The following is a 15185-nucleotide window of genomic DNA, read 5'->3' on the forward strand; positions in this document are numbered from 1 at the left end:
TCAAGAGTCATACCTTTGCATGTCAAAGTGGATTGCATCTCAAATAGCCTTGCAGCGGCATCCTGTCCTGCAAAAACAAAACCCCAACCCCACCCCACTTCCCCACTTTTGACATTTCCCTGAGACTATAATGAGTTTAGTCTGTAGGATTTCCTTTTTTGGTGACATTATCAGAAGAAATTACCCCGTACCATTACCTGTGGTCAATGAGACTTGACAGGTCTCCTCTCTCTTTCTTCCACAGGACCACACGTGATCCTCTGAGACAGGAAAGCATCGTCTAGACGTGGGCCTTTGAAGTTCACTGCACCTCCATCCCCCTACTCCCTGAAATGTCAGGACTATCCTTTCCGGTTCAGAACCTTCAGAATTTGCTGATCTGGCCTTGAATGTGTGTATTTCGGTATTCCTATACAGCAGAGGGAAATGCCAGGATGGCTGTGGAATTTACCTGGAATTCTTTCTGACTCAGCCTTGGTGGTGGTGGGGGCTTTGTGCCTGCAGCCGAGAAAGCATGGGGTGGGTACTATACAGTGAGAAGGATGCTGCTTGTGCATCCCTTGAGGGGGAGGATGCAGTGGAATTACATCTCAGAACACACATGATTTCCCAAGCATTCAGAAGAAAGAAAAACAGGCCAGGGAATATTATTCCTTCAAAAAGAGTAACAGCAAAGTGATAGAATCAGCCATTGTTAAGGCTATTTTCCTCAATTGCCCCCATCGATAACTAGCACTGAAATTTGGCTGTCAGAGAGTGTCCAGACCTCCCACCATTAAAAAAAAATCAGTTTTGATTTGTGTTTCACTCATCAAAAGGTAGGAGTATTAGAATCCTGGAGTTCTAACACATACATTGTATTTAAAAACAAAACAATCAAGGCTATTGCCAGGACCTGTTGAGGATTTAACTGTATGTCATGGCAGGCCACTGAACTGAAGGTTACAAATGACAGTGAAGTCCAGATATGAGACAATTTCCACAAAAAATGCCAACAGGATAGAAACCTGATAGACTGCCATGCAGAGTTAGTCCCAGGATATGGGGCTGATGATGGGATCAGAATCTGTTTGACTGGTTCAAGGATTAAAATAGGGATAAATTATTATTATTTATTATTATTTATTTATATAGCACCATCAATGTACAATGTACATTGATGTACAAAGGAAAAACCAGTACCAATCAGGAAAAAAAAAACACTTTTAGGAGAGTTTGCAGGTTCAGATGAAATCTCAAAGCATAATGTTTCTAGAAGAGCACCAAAACTCATATGTTCAGGAGGGCTTCAAGGGCTCATCTACACCAAGCAGGATATTGCAGTATGAAAGTGGTATATAAAAGGCAGGAGCCACACTATGGCTTTATAGAGGTATTAAAGTGCACCGACAACTGTTGGAGCCCATTGACACATGCTGTATACCGCTTACATACTGCTATATCCTGCTTGGTGTGGCTCCTGCCTTTTATATACCGCTTTCATACTGCTTGGTGCAATATCCTGCTTGGTGTAGATGAGCCCATAGACTCCCAGAGAAGGACATGTCAGAACATTTATTCAAAAAAGGCCTAGAAAAATGGTTCTCAAGATCTTTTTTTCATAGACCACTAGAAAATTGCTGGGGGTCTTTGCAGACCACTTAATGTTTTTGTTTGTTGTACAAATTAAAGCACATATATAATAGGTTGTATCTAATGCTGTTACAGCACTAGTGCTAATGCCATTGCACTAATGTAAACCAATGCTAGTGCAACATGACTAGCACTTGCTAGGCAAAGGGGAAAAGTGGTGATTTACCACTGAATTTCAGCAATGTGGTTTGCCACTGAAATGTTGACGGCACGTTTGCTGCCAAAGTTTGGTGGCAAATCACAGCTTTCCCCCTTTACCAATGCTAATAATGTTGCACTACCATTAGTTTACACTATTGCTGTGTTAGTACTGCGTAATACCCAATATATTTTAAAACATTATTTTCTTCTGCATTGGCATCATCATAAAAAAACCACTACCTGTTATGAAAATCATGCACTCTAAGCCAGTTTTGATAACCTGCTCCTCATCAAAATGGCCTTGAATCTTTGGTGTTATGAAATAATAATAATAATAATAATAATAATAATAATAATAATAATAATGTGCAGTGCTAAATGCAGATATTCTTATCTGTTCTGCAACCATTTGTGGCCTGAGAACCTCTGGTCCAGAGAGTTACATGTAGCTGAAACATTGGAAATGGGAAATACATTTTAACTTTCAAAAGGAGACAAATGTAAAAGCCTCCCTCGACTTGGGGCCATTGGGATGTTTTGGACCTCAAGTCCCATTGCCCTGGCCACCATAGCTAATGGTCAGGAATACTGGGAGTTGTGGTTCAAAACATTCATTAATACTGCTTCTCAGGCCAACTATCTCAGAGTAGTCCCACTGGCTGAAAAACTGTTGGTTAAGTGATGCTATTTGGGAATCATATTCTTGCATGAGAAAGTGTTTTGAGTTACTGACAATCTTTTCATATATCTATAGTGAAATTAGGGGCCTGCTAATAAATCATTTTTCAGAGCTCATCTACCTAAGCCATTAATCTATAGCCTGGAAGGTATCTGAGCAACTCTAACTGATTATTGTTTCCAAATAACCACTAATTGGTCACAGAAAATGGATCTGTCTGCTTAATAATACACTATAGAAGTTGAGTCAAATTTGAAGTGAGTGAGATCTGAATTTGGAAACCGTTAAATGGGCTTTACACGCTGTTAGAGCTCTGCCTTTGTATATATAACTTTTCAATATCTTATAAACTTTCCCACCAAGTCAACCGCTACTACCCTCGTTTAGCAAGTTTTCCTCCCTCCAGCCCTTTTGTAAAACAAATTGTGTGGCATATACAATAGAGCCAAGAAATGATTTTGCTAGTCCTAACTACCCACATTTCTTTGTCAAATCAATCACCATCAGACATGTTCCCTGTATCCCTTCAAGAAATCTGAGGGATGAGAGGACTGTGTGCTTAAATTTCTGAGGGGATTCCAATGTATTTTTTGGGATAAGTGGACCACTGTGCATTTTTCAAGCTATGGCTTAGGATACGTTTCAGCACTATAGGCGTGCACAGAACATTTCATTAGGGTCTGCACCCAGGGAATTCTTTCCTTTAAAGGTGAGCATTTATTCAATAATAAAGGATATTATTTTTATTCGTTTATTTATTAAACACTGTAGACATTGATGCCCTACTCTGCATTCAGCTTGCCTTTCCATGGAAGGGCCATTGCAGGTGAGGGTGTGTGTGGGGGGGGGGGAATGAGGAGATGCTCCTCAAGCCCCAGCGTTGGTGGGGCTTTGTGGTGACAGTGGCCAGAAGAGGGGCTTAAGAGGCTATATTAGCCTTTGGGGCTCCTCCTCCTGGCCTCTTTGTACTGTGACTCCTGGCGAAGAGGCTCTAAGCAGAGCAATTCCTTTTCATTCCTGCTGCAGGGAGCAACAGCGTGCTGTTGGTGGCAGCAGGGTAGCCAGAGGACTGTTCCTGCTGCATCTGGATCACCCTCTGGATCTCTACTCAATGGCTGCCCAATTTGGCACTTATTGCTTGAGACATTAGGGTGTGCCTGGGCACACCTGGCACACCCCTTGCGCACACCTATGTTCAGCACAAGTTCCAATCTGTGAGAAAGTATCTAGCTATATATGTCACTATTCTGATAGGGTCTCCCTTATCTTCCATCTCAGGGGCTGTCTTAAAAACACTGTGGTGGCTGTGTGGTGGCACTGCATCGGTTACATGATGCAGCAAGCAACTCGCAGCCACCATGAGGCTTTGCTGTGAAGCTACAGATTTAAAAAGTCAGGGACTTACCCTGACTTTTTATGCTGGGTTGAGGTGAACATGGCCCTTCCACCATCTGACCTCACTCAGACGTCGGCAGAGGAGTTCCTGGGCGGATAATGAGTCCCGATTAGTCACGGGAATCTCGGGTAGAGGGCAGGCCTGGCGAGCAGAATGGCGAGCAGAAAGCCTGTGCTGCCTTCTGGGTCAGGATTACCCTGCAGCAGTGACAGCGCGGGGGTTTTCTCAAAAAAGTGGTGGCAACCTAGTGCCTTAAAGGCAGCCTCTTAATCTCTACAAGAGGTAGAAGAGTGAATTTTATGGAATGTGGGACCAATCTGGAAGATTTTTTTTTCCAGTTTGAAAAAACCTGTTAATAACTTTGATTTCAGTCCCATTTGGAGTGTGGACATTCCCCTACTCAACAGACTATTTTTAGATGATTTTTATGAGCAGCTATTCTTTTTTACTTACACATTTTCAGAGGGTTCCTGAGGAGTCAAGTTTTATGTGGCCATCTCAGACCACACCAGGCCACACCCCCTGCTAATTTCTGCGTGAGCGAGATTGCTACCAGAGAGAGAGGGCCTTCTTAGTGGTGGCACTCCAGTTGAGGAACGCTCTTCCCAGAGAGGTTAGCTTGATGACTACTTCATTGTTCTTTTGGCAATGGGCAAACAGCTTAAAAAAAAACACCCAAGTTTTTCCAATGCAATTTTAGTCTGATGACCCTTTTTATGCCATCTTTATAATGTCGATACTTTGGACTTTTCTTTTTTTGTATTTACATTTGAATTGTTTTATTCTTTTCTTTTTTTTTTGTAAACCATTCTGGGAATATGATTCAAGTGGGCAATAAAAACAGCACAAATAAATAAATAAGCAAGCAGCTCTGCCGTAGCTGGAACGCAGAGAAGAGCCTCACACTCTGGAATAGGCAGCATGGTATGATGTGGTAAGGCAGGGGTGTTGTGAGCGGCATGTTAATGGCAAATCCCCACTTACGTCAGATTGCTGATGGAAGATAACTGCAGGGATTCCCCTCCCCACTAGGCTTCAGGGGCTGGGACTTTGGGGAGGGGCCTCATCTGAGGGTCCATGGGCCAGATGGACCAGCCTGGTGGGCCAAAGTGATCCATGGGTCGCAGGCTCCCCATCCCTGTGGTATAATATGGTATGGGAGGAGACAGTGTTTTAGGTATCATAGGCCCAAGCCAGTCATCAACACCTTGAATTGTACCCAGAAATACATTAATAATCAGTGCAACTGCTGTTGAAGGGGTGTGAAACGCTTCCACATGCAATCTTCCACTAACACCTACGTTTTTACAAAGAAAGGAGTCTGTACTGGTGACAAGGAAGGTGTTGTTAAGCATCTTCCAAAATATGGCATGCTCCATGAGGACTTTCCCTAACCCTGGGGTGCTCCAGATGTTTCATACTACAAGTCCCATCATCTCAGTCATTGCTCATGCTGACTGGGGAGTTGTAATCCAATGCATATGGAGGACACCAGGTTTGGGGAAGCAATCCCAGAGAGTGCTGATTGGAGGTGCCTTTGATATGAGTGCCTTTGATGATGGCTACTGCATAGCCAACTATCACATGATTTATGGCACTCCTATGATACACTGTTACCCGTCCTATGGAAATCCTGGAAAATGCTGGTCAGTTGTGTGATGACTTCATATCCTTTAATCTGGCTCTCTTCGAAAGTCCTTTATTTTTGTGTTATTTTTTGCATTTATTCTAAACTAATTTATTCACATGCAATCCTATAATCAAGGGACTTGCTCTAGAATGGATGGTGGTGTAACTGGGTGGCCCATTGCATAGGTTTTCTTGAGTTTAAGTAACAACTTTGGGATTTTATATGCGCATTAGACAGCCTTGCAAAACAAAAGCGAGGAGAACTTGTTATGGCTGATCTCAGTACGATTCTCTGACACTTCAGCAACTTGATTGGGCCTCCCAGCTTTCTGTGGCTGGAGGAAATGCTCACAGGGCTTCATCTGGTAGTGATTTGTCATTTACCATGTTTTCGGCTGGCTGCCAGGGTCAGCTGTTGCCAAATGAAAGGAAGACAAGGGAATCAAGTGATTTCCCCCCCATAAGAAAAAAGGCTATAGAAAATGAAGTAAATGAGAAGATCTTAAAGCACAGCCTAGGGTAGAGCACAATAACAGCAAGAGTTCTGAGCAATGAGCGAGCAGCATGTGGGACTCTCTCCCCTACTCCTAGAAGTAGGATATTTGACGATTATTCCTTGAAAAAAATGTGTAATCAATTGGACCACCAGGAATTAATTGCCTGCGATAGTCTTGCTGTGCTACAGCTGCATATGGGTTCGAGAATCTTTCTTATCCCGTACCTCTGTTATTTGTGGTGTAGTTAGCTATAATGAACTTTGATGTGGTGGAAGGGTCCCAAAGCCCCAACCAGGTTTGTGGGCTTACCATGAAAGGCACCGAAAAATATATATGAAAAATGACACTCTGTGCTGCAGGTACATATTTTTCTTTCTTTAATTCTCCAGACAAAAAGAAAAGCAGCAATGTTAGTCATTTCACAATAGCCAAGGGAGAGGAATAGGGGAAGGATTAGAAGAATGATCAAAGAGCTAGAATTTAAACCAGCCTTCCCCCCTTCCAACTGTTTTGGACTACAACACCTATCATCCCAGCCAGCATCCAGGGAGCTATAACACCACACATCTGGAGGGCACCAGTGGTTCTTCAGTGGGACCCTCCCGATGTGGAGGGTGAGGGGAAGGCTTCACTACACTGACACTCCTTTGTGGTCCACTCTGATCTCTTAAGCCTTGGCATGAGTTTCCTTTGCTGATTCTATAGCTTCCCTTTTGGGCGTTACTGTCCTCTCCTTTTCCCCACACCAAGCTCAGCCTTTCCTGTGTCATCATTGCCTCTCCTGGGCTGCAGCTCAGTGGTAGAGCACATGCTTGACATGCAGAAGGTCTCAGGTTCAATGCCCGCCATCTCCAGGTAGGGCTGAAAAAAACTCCTGCCTAAAAACATGGAGATCCACCTCCAGTCCATGTTGACAATACTGGACTAGATGGTCTGACTCAGTATAAGGCAGCGTCCTATGTTACTATGTATTTCCACCACTGTATATCTTTCCTCCTCTTCTTTCCTGTGCAGCCCTTTCCCCTGGTTTCCTTCTCCAACTTAAAAATGCACACTACTGCTGCTGCCTGCCTCCCCGCTGTGCCAAATTGATACTTCAGCCAGCAGCGCCTTCCATCAGCATGTATCGCCGTTGATTTCTTTCCCCAGCTTAATGGAAGGGGCTGCTTTCCAAAGTGCATTCGTCACTGAAGATTGGCAACCTGGCATCTGTTTGTGGTAGGAACTGTGCTGCTACGTAATTTACGAGGTTTTTTTTATATATATACATATGTTATTGCCCTACTCTTTTTCTTTCTTTTTTAATTGTTATTGGTCGTAATGAGAATCAAGAGCTTAAACTGTGCCAAGTGCACCTTTCTTTGGGATGTCATCATACTGCGACGGAATATTGTTTTGATCAGGTAGGCAGCGAAATGTTGCTGTTGATTAACAATCTGGTGGGGTGATGGCTGTTATGTCTCCCCTTCTCGCTGCCAGTTGCAAAAGGATGTCTATAGGAAGTCTGGACTGATAATTGCTACCTAGAAACTTTTCAAAGTGGCGTGAACAGGCAATTTAAACCATTTCTTCCTGGTCGCCAGAGAAAGATGTCATCTAGTGGGGAGCACTGAGGATCCAGAGTAAGAAACCTGTGCATATAATCTCTGCTTTCAACACCACTTTCCTCTGTGGTATTTAGTGGGGTGTCATGTGGATTAATTACATTGCATTGGTTAAATGCTTTGAGGATTTAAGAAAAAGCTCTCACTAGGAGCTAAGTATTAATATAACTTTTGTTACTTGGGTAGGGGAAAAAATCTCTAGAGAAAAATCCATCTCTCTGACACCCTCCCCCTCCCCCCGCACAAATCAAACAGTCGGAAATAAAACCCAATGGTCCCTCCAGCATGCCTTTTCAATCAAACAACTCCGGTGACATGCGGTTCCATGTCAACTTATTTCTGTTGCATGTTCAGCCAAATAAAACAACGATTGACACATTCTGATGCAACTGGTTCTGACATCTCACTCCAGCTGAGTAAGGTACAGTTAGAGAAAAATCATGCTTTTCAACCCACCGCCTGCTTTTTAGAAGATGGGTGGTTGCTGTGACGGGCCTTCAACCAACACATTGAGGCAGAGTCACTGGGTGAGGAAGTTAGCTTTGGCAAAGAGGAGTTAAATCTCCCTAAGGTGCTAATTTATGTCACCCACTTCTTTATGGCAATAGTTCAGACATTGTTACTCTAATGCTGTGGTGATTGCTAAGGATCAATGCACTGATATAGGACTAGAAATGTGAAGTATGGCACAGAATGGAAAACAAAATCTATGCTGGTTTACACTCACTGTTCATTACCATGCATTGGAAGATGCTTGTACAGCTTGTGACTACCAAGGAAATAGAGCCCACTTGCCTAACGAATTGGTGGATTTCCTCTTTTTTCTGCCTCCATGGGACTGTGAACACAGCGGTGTCACCAAGAATCTGGCAGAGTACAATGCATGGAGGCATTTTCAACTTGGTGGATTGCAGGTTAAGTAGGCCTGTGCTAGAAGAATGGTACTAGAACCTTTATTTGGAAGTAAAGCACGTTGTTTTCAATGGGATTTTCATGCCACGTAGATATGTTTATAATTGCAGCTGTAGCTCAAGTTTTTACATTACATAGCAGCTGGAAAAGCAGATCTGCTTTAGCTCTAATATATGAAGGAGGACACGTGAATCTTGCTAGTGAAGTCCACATGCCACAGGGTACATCTATAGGCGGCCCTATCGTTAGGCAGAATGAGGCAGCTGCCTCAGGCGTCTTATTTTAAGTGTTATCAAAGGCCAGCAAATTGTTATTTATTTAGTTTTATTGTATTTTTGCTGTTGGGGATAGGGAGAGATGCTTATAGGATTCCACGCCCCCCCCCCCGAGCTACCAAAATTATTTGGCCAGACTTGGGCCTTAGCTAGACCTACCTTATAATCCAGGATGGAGGAGGGAAGATCTTGCGTTGCGATTAACGCCAGATCCCTCCTCCGTTTACACGTGGGGCGTGACGACCTCAGGAAGAGAGGCATTGCACCCGCCATTTTTTATTTTTAAAGGAGAAACAGTGCTCATGTGCTTAAGATAGGTCTTTTAAAAAATTTAACTTAATTTCCCCGCTCCCCTCACCCTACCACCGATGGGCGCAGCGCTCCGTGTGCAGCTCCCAGCTCCGCGCGAGGAATTGTGCGGAACTGGGTCAAACTGTGGCAACGGGCCACACGTTCCACAGTCTCGGGCTCAGCCTGAGACCATGGAGAAAACAGGTCCAAAGGGGAGGGCTCTATCCCCGGGGCAAGGGAGGGATGATCCCTCCCTGATCCCGAGATCCCCTGTGCGTCATGTGGATGCACAGGGACGATCCCGGGGTTCGCCCCATGATAAAGCCTTGGATACCTTGATTAGTGGGGGAAGGGTGTTTGTGGCATCATTTTCTGCTCTGCATCAGGCAGAAGAATGTGTCGAGTCAAGCCTATCATCTGCAATTTGTAGATCTCATAGCTGGTGAAATCCAATCCGTGGGTCCTTGCTGGTATTCACATGTGACAGATACAGGGCTGGTTCACACGATCACAGGGCAGTTAATAAGCCACAGTGGTTTGTGAACCACCCTGTGCAAGCCGGTTGTATGAGGGTTGCATGCCAGCCGATTTACATAATTATCCTTGGTAAGTGCAGCTTGTCATGATGGCCAAATCTATTGATGGTGGTTGGTTGGGGGTGGTTAACAAACTACCCAGAACCCATGGCTTTGAGATATTTGAGCGTTGTTTCAAACAACCCCTGCTACCTGGGTTCAGATAACACAACAAACTATGGCCATCCCACAACGGGGGTTGAATATTCAAAATGGCTGTGGCACATCCTGTGGTCTGTGGTGATTGTGCAAACTAGCCCAGAGAAGGGCCACTAGAGGCCAAGCTAGTAGAAAAGGAGAGAATTTTAGCTTCCAGGCTATTCAATCTCTGCTAAAAGTGCTCCTCTTATTGGACTTACAGGAGAAACAAAGTAAAAGAGTCAGGCCGCCCTCCAACAGAATTGCCACTCTCACAACACCTCTTTCACTGGAGTCCAGGATAGCCAACACACCTGAAGTGAAGCCTAGGAAGTAGTCCGCCACCCCCAGAAGTAACTACTATTTAGCAGAACATCACCATCCTTCCTAAGCCAGGACTACCAGCCATTATAACAGCCCACTCATTGGTTTCTCTCTTCTCTCCTCAACATGGCAATACATCTGGGGAGGTGAAGGAAGGTCAGTGCCTCCCATCAGTAATGTTCTGGGTGCTGCTTAGCAATGGTCTCTGTTCACAGCCCTCTGGCAATCCCAGGAGCCTAAATATCCATAGAGAGGGTAGAGCAACCAGACCCTTACAAACTGGCTCAACTAATACAACTTCCCTCAATCTTCCCTTCCTTCCCTTATGATACAGTGGGGAAGCCCTGTTGTAAGCCCTGAAACAAAAGCTCGATTTAGGCATTAAAAAAAGGGTTAAAATCAAGCATGGTGAGGAGTAGCATTCCAGCCCCGCCCCTCTTCTTCATCACCTTTGTTGTCCTTTTGGAAGCTATGCATCATTATCATTTTAATGGTTGTGCTACACAAAGTGGGCAGGTTAGGCGAGCTGCCTAATAATTAGCATAATTACCCTGGTTGGAGTGGGGGTTCTTGTGATATCTGAAGCCTTTGAGGGTGAGTGACATGGGTGGCTTACAAACCACGCTTAAACCCTAAAAGAAGCTATGGGGTGGCCATGTGTCTTCTTTTGCAGAGGACCATTCTGAAGGTCTGTCCAGTCCAAGTCTGGTATAAAGATAAAGAACCATTAGAAGGGAGAGCTGATCCTTGAAGTTGGCCATGAGCAATCTGGTCACAGCCCTCCATGCTATGGTGAGATATATTTCTATTCTCAATTTCTAATTCTAATAATTTCTATTCTGGTAATTCCAAATTTGCATCTATGTGTATAAATCAGCGTATGCAAATCTTATGCAAAGTGCTGTCCTCTTAATGTTCTCTCTTTTGAGAGATTCCATCCTATCATCAGTACAACTGTGGTGGTGCAGCCCTTACTAGTTAGAGGCAAGTTGTCCAGAAAAGGTCATCTCATTTCCATAGGCCAAGTGAAGTGGTGGTGGGAGGATGCTGCTTTATCCCTCTGTTTCTGCAGAAACTGATTCTGCTATAGCAGTTTCAGTACAATCAAAGGACTGGCCTGCAAGAGCTTTTGCAATGCTTAGAAGCAAATGTCTGTCCATTAATTTTCACGAAATCAGTTTCCTTTCATGCCATGCAATCAACGTGGTGCACCCAGCTCTTCAGTTTCTATAATTGGATCAATTCAATCATTTTATAATAGCCTTAGGGACTGCATGGCCCTGCACATTGTTCTAGGCAGGAGTATTAGATGACCAATAGCTTGCAGAACAAAGTACATTGAAATTGGTCTAGCAACGTCAGGGAAATGCCAGGTGCACAATTCAAGGCTATGTTCAGGGAAAAGGTAAGTGCATGACCGAGACCAGATTCTTCAGCTAAGGTGAGATCCAGATGGGGGTGCAGGGGCAGGATTGCAATCACTCTGGAGGCTTAAACTCCCCCTCCCTCCTTCACACATGACATGTGTGAGGGAAGGAAATGCAGCACAGCACTGAATGGTTGAGTTAGCAACTAGAAGCCAGAGGGACAAATCTCGCCCCATGAGAAGTACTGATAACATTTTAGGGCAAATAGCAAATCCAATACTTCCTTTCTCTAGTCTTCCAGTGTACACTTTTTCCCACTGCTAATTTTGGTAAACCCTTGAGCATATTGGGAGAAAACCTGGTTACAAGACTTCGTCTAGTTCTAATTCTGAGGAATGGTGGCAGATCACACCAGAATCCACGCTAATAAAAATCTACTGGCAGGGGGTCCCTCTGAATCCTGCCTTTGCTACATTGTTGTGCAAACAATTTGAAACTATGGAGCTGGGAAGTAAGGGAGGCAGGAAAATTCCCACATCCATAGGTTATGAATTTACCTCAGGGCTTTACCTCAAAAAGCTTCAGTTCAGTTATCTTCACTTCAGCGCCATTAGTAAAGTAAACCATCTTGAAGAAATTGAAACAGTGCCTGGCTCAACATTGAGGTGATATTAGTGCCTGACGGTTAGTCAACCAACTGTTTTCTATCTTACTTCTTCTGCCTGAGGAATTCAATCAACATATGGATGAGATTCTGGCAAATTTAGTTCTTTCAGGTGGTTGCCAGGTAGCATTTAAACATACTCAAAGCTTTTTCAGTGCTGTTCCAATGGCATGAAAGCCCATCATTTTGTACTAGTAAGGTACCAAGGAAATATCCTTGAAATACAGAATGTGTGTGTTTAATCATATAAAAAGCAGGCTGTTTGATGAGGGATGGAATGCTGGGAGAAAAGAATGTTGCTTTAGCAGGCAGTTGGAATGACGCCATGGGGTGTGAGGATGGCTAATCGTGAATGAAACTGGATGCAAAAAATAGTCTGACTAATAAGGGAACACAGACCATTATGGAGTCTCTAAAATGAAGTGCATTGTTTTGGAATCCATCACAGTTACAAATGATACTTTCTGGCTATGTCTTCAAAGACTAAAATATTTCTTTTTAGGTAGAAGGCTTCATATGCCTCATTTGGAGAAATATATGGCAATTTGTGTAGCTAATGGGTTCAGCTGTCCCAGGACCAGAAAAGGATAAAGACCCCCCCCCCCCCACCAGACTTGTTGGATTTTCATTTGGTTGAACTCATTCATAAGAGTCCATGGATGTCTGTGGATAATTGCCTGCAAAATGTCTAGGGCCAGCACGATATAACACTTTGAAAACAGTTTGGAAATGGTATATGTAATCTGTCATGAGCCCTGACAGTTGTCAATACCATCATAAACCGTTATAAAAAAGTAGATCGCAGGTGACAGAATTTGTTTGTCCAGAAGAACTGGGGATCCAAGTTCCCAAGTGGCTGACATGCCAGTCTCTTTCTACTTATTTTAACTGGCCAATCAGATCCTAAGGGGATGCCTTACCATTGTGGCATTGTTCTTAGCTTGTGTTCCCTAAGAGCAGACCTGAAGAAAAGTTAATGACCAATGGGCAGAAAAGTTAATGACCAATAATGACTACAGTAAAGCTTTTAGACTAGGTAAAACATGGGTCCTGTGTGACAATAATGGACACATGTTTGAAATACTACAGATTGGATCCAGGATCTACCTTCTGTGAGATGAGGGACTTTCTGCAAGAGGAAGAGCTCTGATTGCAGAAAGTTCCCTTCTCTGATTTTTGGGAACCCCCTCTCCCCAATCACAGCTTGCCCAGGGTTTCACAGCAGGGTTTCCTGACTCTCTATGTAGCATTTTCAGGGCACTGGAGAGACTGTCATGGGAAGGAGGGGTGGGGAAGTCCCATTCCATCAGTGCAGTTGCCCCCCTTAAATCTGGACCCAACCCTATGTTTATAAGTTCAGGGATTTTGTCTGTTTGTTTAGAAAGCCATTCTAAAACAAGACAGTAATGCTTTGTTCTGAAGTTCTAAACTCTGAGACAGTCATCCAATTTAAAGCCTAGCCCTATGGGAATTAATGGGCTTAGGCATGTAACTCTGTGTTGGATAGCGGTTTCAACTGCTGTCCATCAATCCCAGTGGATGGCAGTAAAACATGTTAATTATTTTAAGAAGTTGGAAAGGTAGAGCACCTTGGTGGGCACCAGAAAAGGTGCCCAGGGGTCCATGAGTGGCCTCCAGCACCCCACCCCCTACCACTTGTCCAGGATTACACAATGTACTGTGTTTTTTTTGTCACTCCATCTTGCGTTGTTTGCTGTTGGGGCAGGGAAACACACACATAACACAATGACATCACACATGTATTGTGTTATATTTGACATTTTCAGGAAGATGGGTGAAAGAGAGAAAGAATAATGGCAGCTGCGTGTCTCTTCTAATGTCTTGTTTTGCCCTGAGTAACTCTGGATTGACATACATGACCACTGCTATAAGAGGATGGGCTAGAAAGTGTCCCATTCAAATCTTCTCTGAATCACAGGGGTTCATCAGACGAGGATGTGATCGCATGCTCGCTACTGCCTTCTCATGGTTTATCGCGTGTCCTTTAGACAATGATGTCTGCCTCCCGTGTGCCTCCCACTCCTTCTTGCCTTGTTTCTGTCACAAAATAGACCACAAAAAATCTGACTTTTTTTGGGAAATGAAATGTGCTGCCATTTCCAGTTGTGTGCAGGAGAAGTGGGGCGATAAAAATGCCCCCTGAATGGGCCACATGGTCTTTGTTTACTTCCTTTTTCTTCTCCGGGAACTGTGATTCCCACCCACCCCCATCTGATGATGCTCACAAACTGACTCAGGAGTTTGTGAGTCACTTTAGGCAAGCCACTTCCTATCAGTGTCAAACCTGCCCCCTTCATCTGCCACAGTGATGGGGAACTTAGGGCCCTCCCAATGTTGTTGGACTCCAACTTCCATTAGTCTCAACCAGCATGGCCAGTTGACAGGAAGGGTGGCAACATCTGGAAAGCTATAGGTTCCCAATCCCTGATCTACAATATGATAATAGCACTGACTTGCATTACAGGGTTATTGTAAGGATTCATGTATGTAGAGCACTTTCAACACTGAAATCCTAATAATAATAATAGTAATAATAATAATAATAATAATAAGTGTCACAAGAAGATATTGCCTGTTCTTAAAGAGGAACATTCATTCTTCTTTTGCAGGGCAGTTTTAAACATGTTTACTCAGAAATAAACCTCATGACTGCAAAGTTTATTTATATAAATAAATAAATAAATAAATAAATAAATAAATAGGCAGTTAACAACATATGCTGAGTTTTTTTTAACTTACCCCAGAATAGTTGTTTTAAATGATATTGCTGTTTTTATGCTTTTAAATTTTTGTACATTTGTTTTTAATGTTCACTGTTTTTAACTTTTGTAAACCGCCCAGAGAGCTTCGGCTATGGGGAGGTATATAAATGTAATAAAATAAATAAATAAATAAAATGTTCCATGCTTCAATATAAGTGTGAACCAGAGTGCACCCTTAGACTGTACACACTTACCTGGGAGTAAGTCCCAGTGAACTCCATGGGGACTTAGTTCTGAATAAACGTGCACTGTTAATAAAAGATTGTACTGGTAATATT

This window comes from Elgaria multicarinata, chromosome 1 (genome assembly GCF_023053635.1).
Source record: "Elgaria multicarinata webbii isolate HBS135686 ecotype San Diego chromosome 1, rElgMul1.1.pri, whole genome shotgun sequence".
NCBI classification, from domain to species: Eukaryota; Metazoa; Chordata; class Lepidosauria; order Squamata; family Anguidae; genus Elgaria; species Elgaria multicarinata.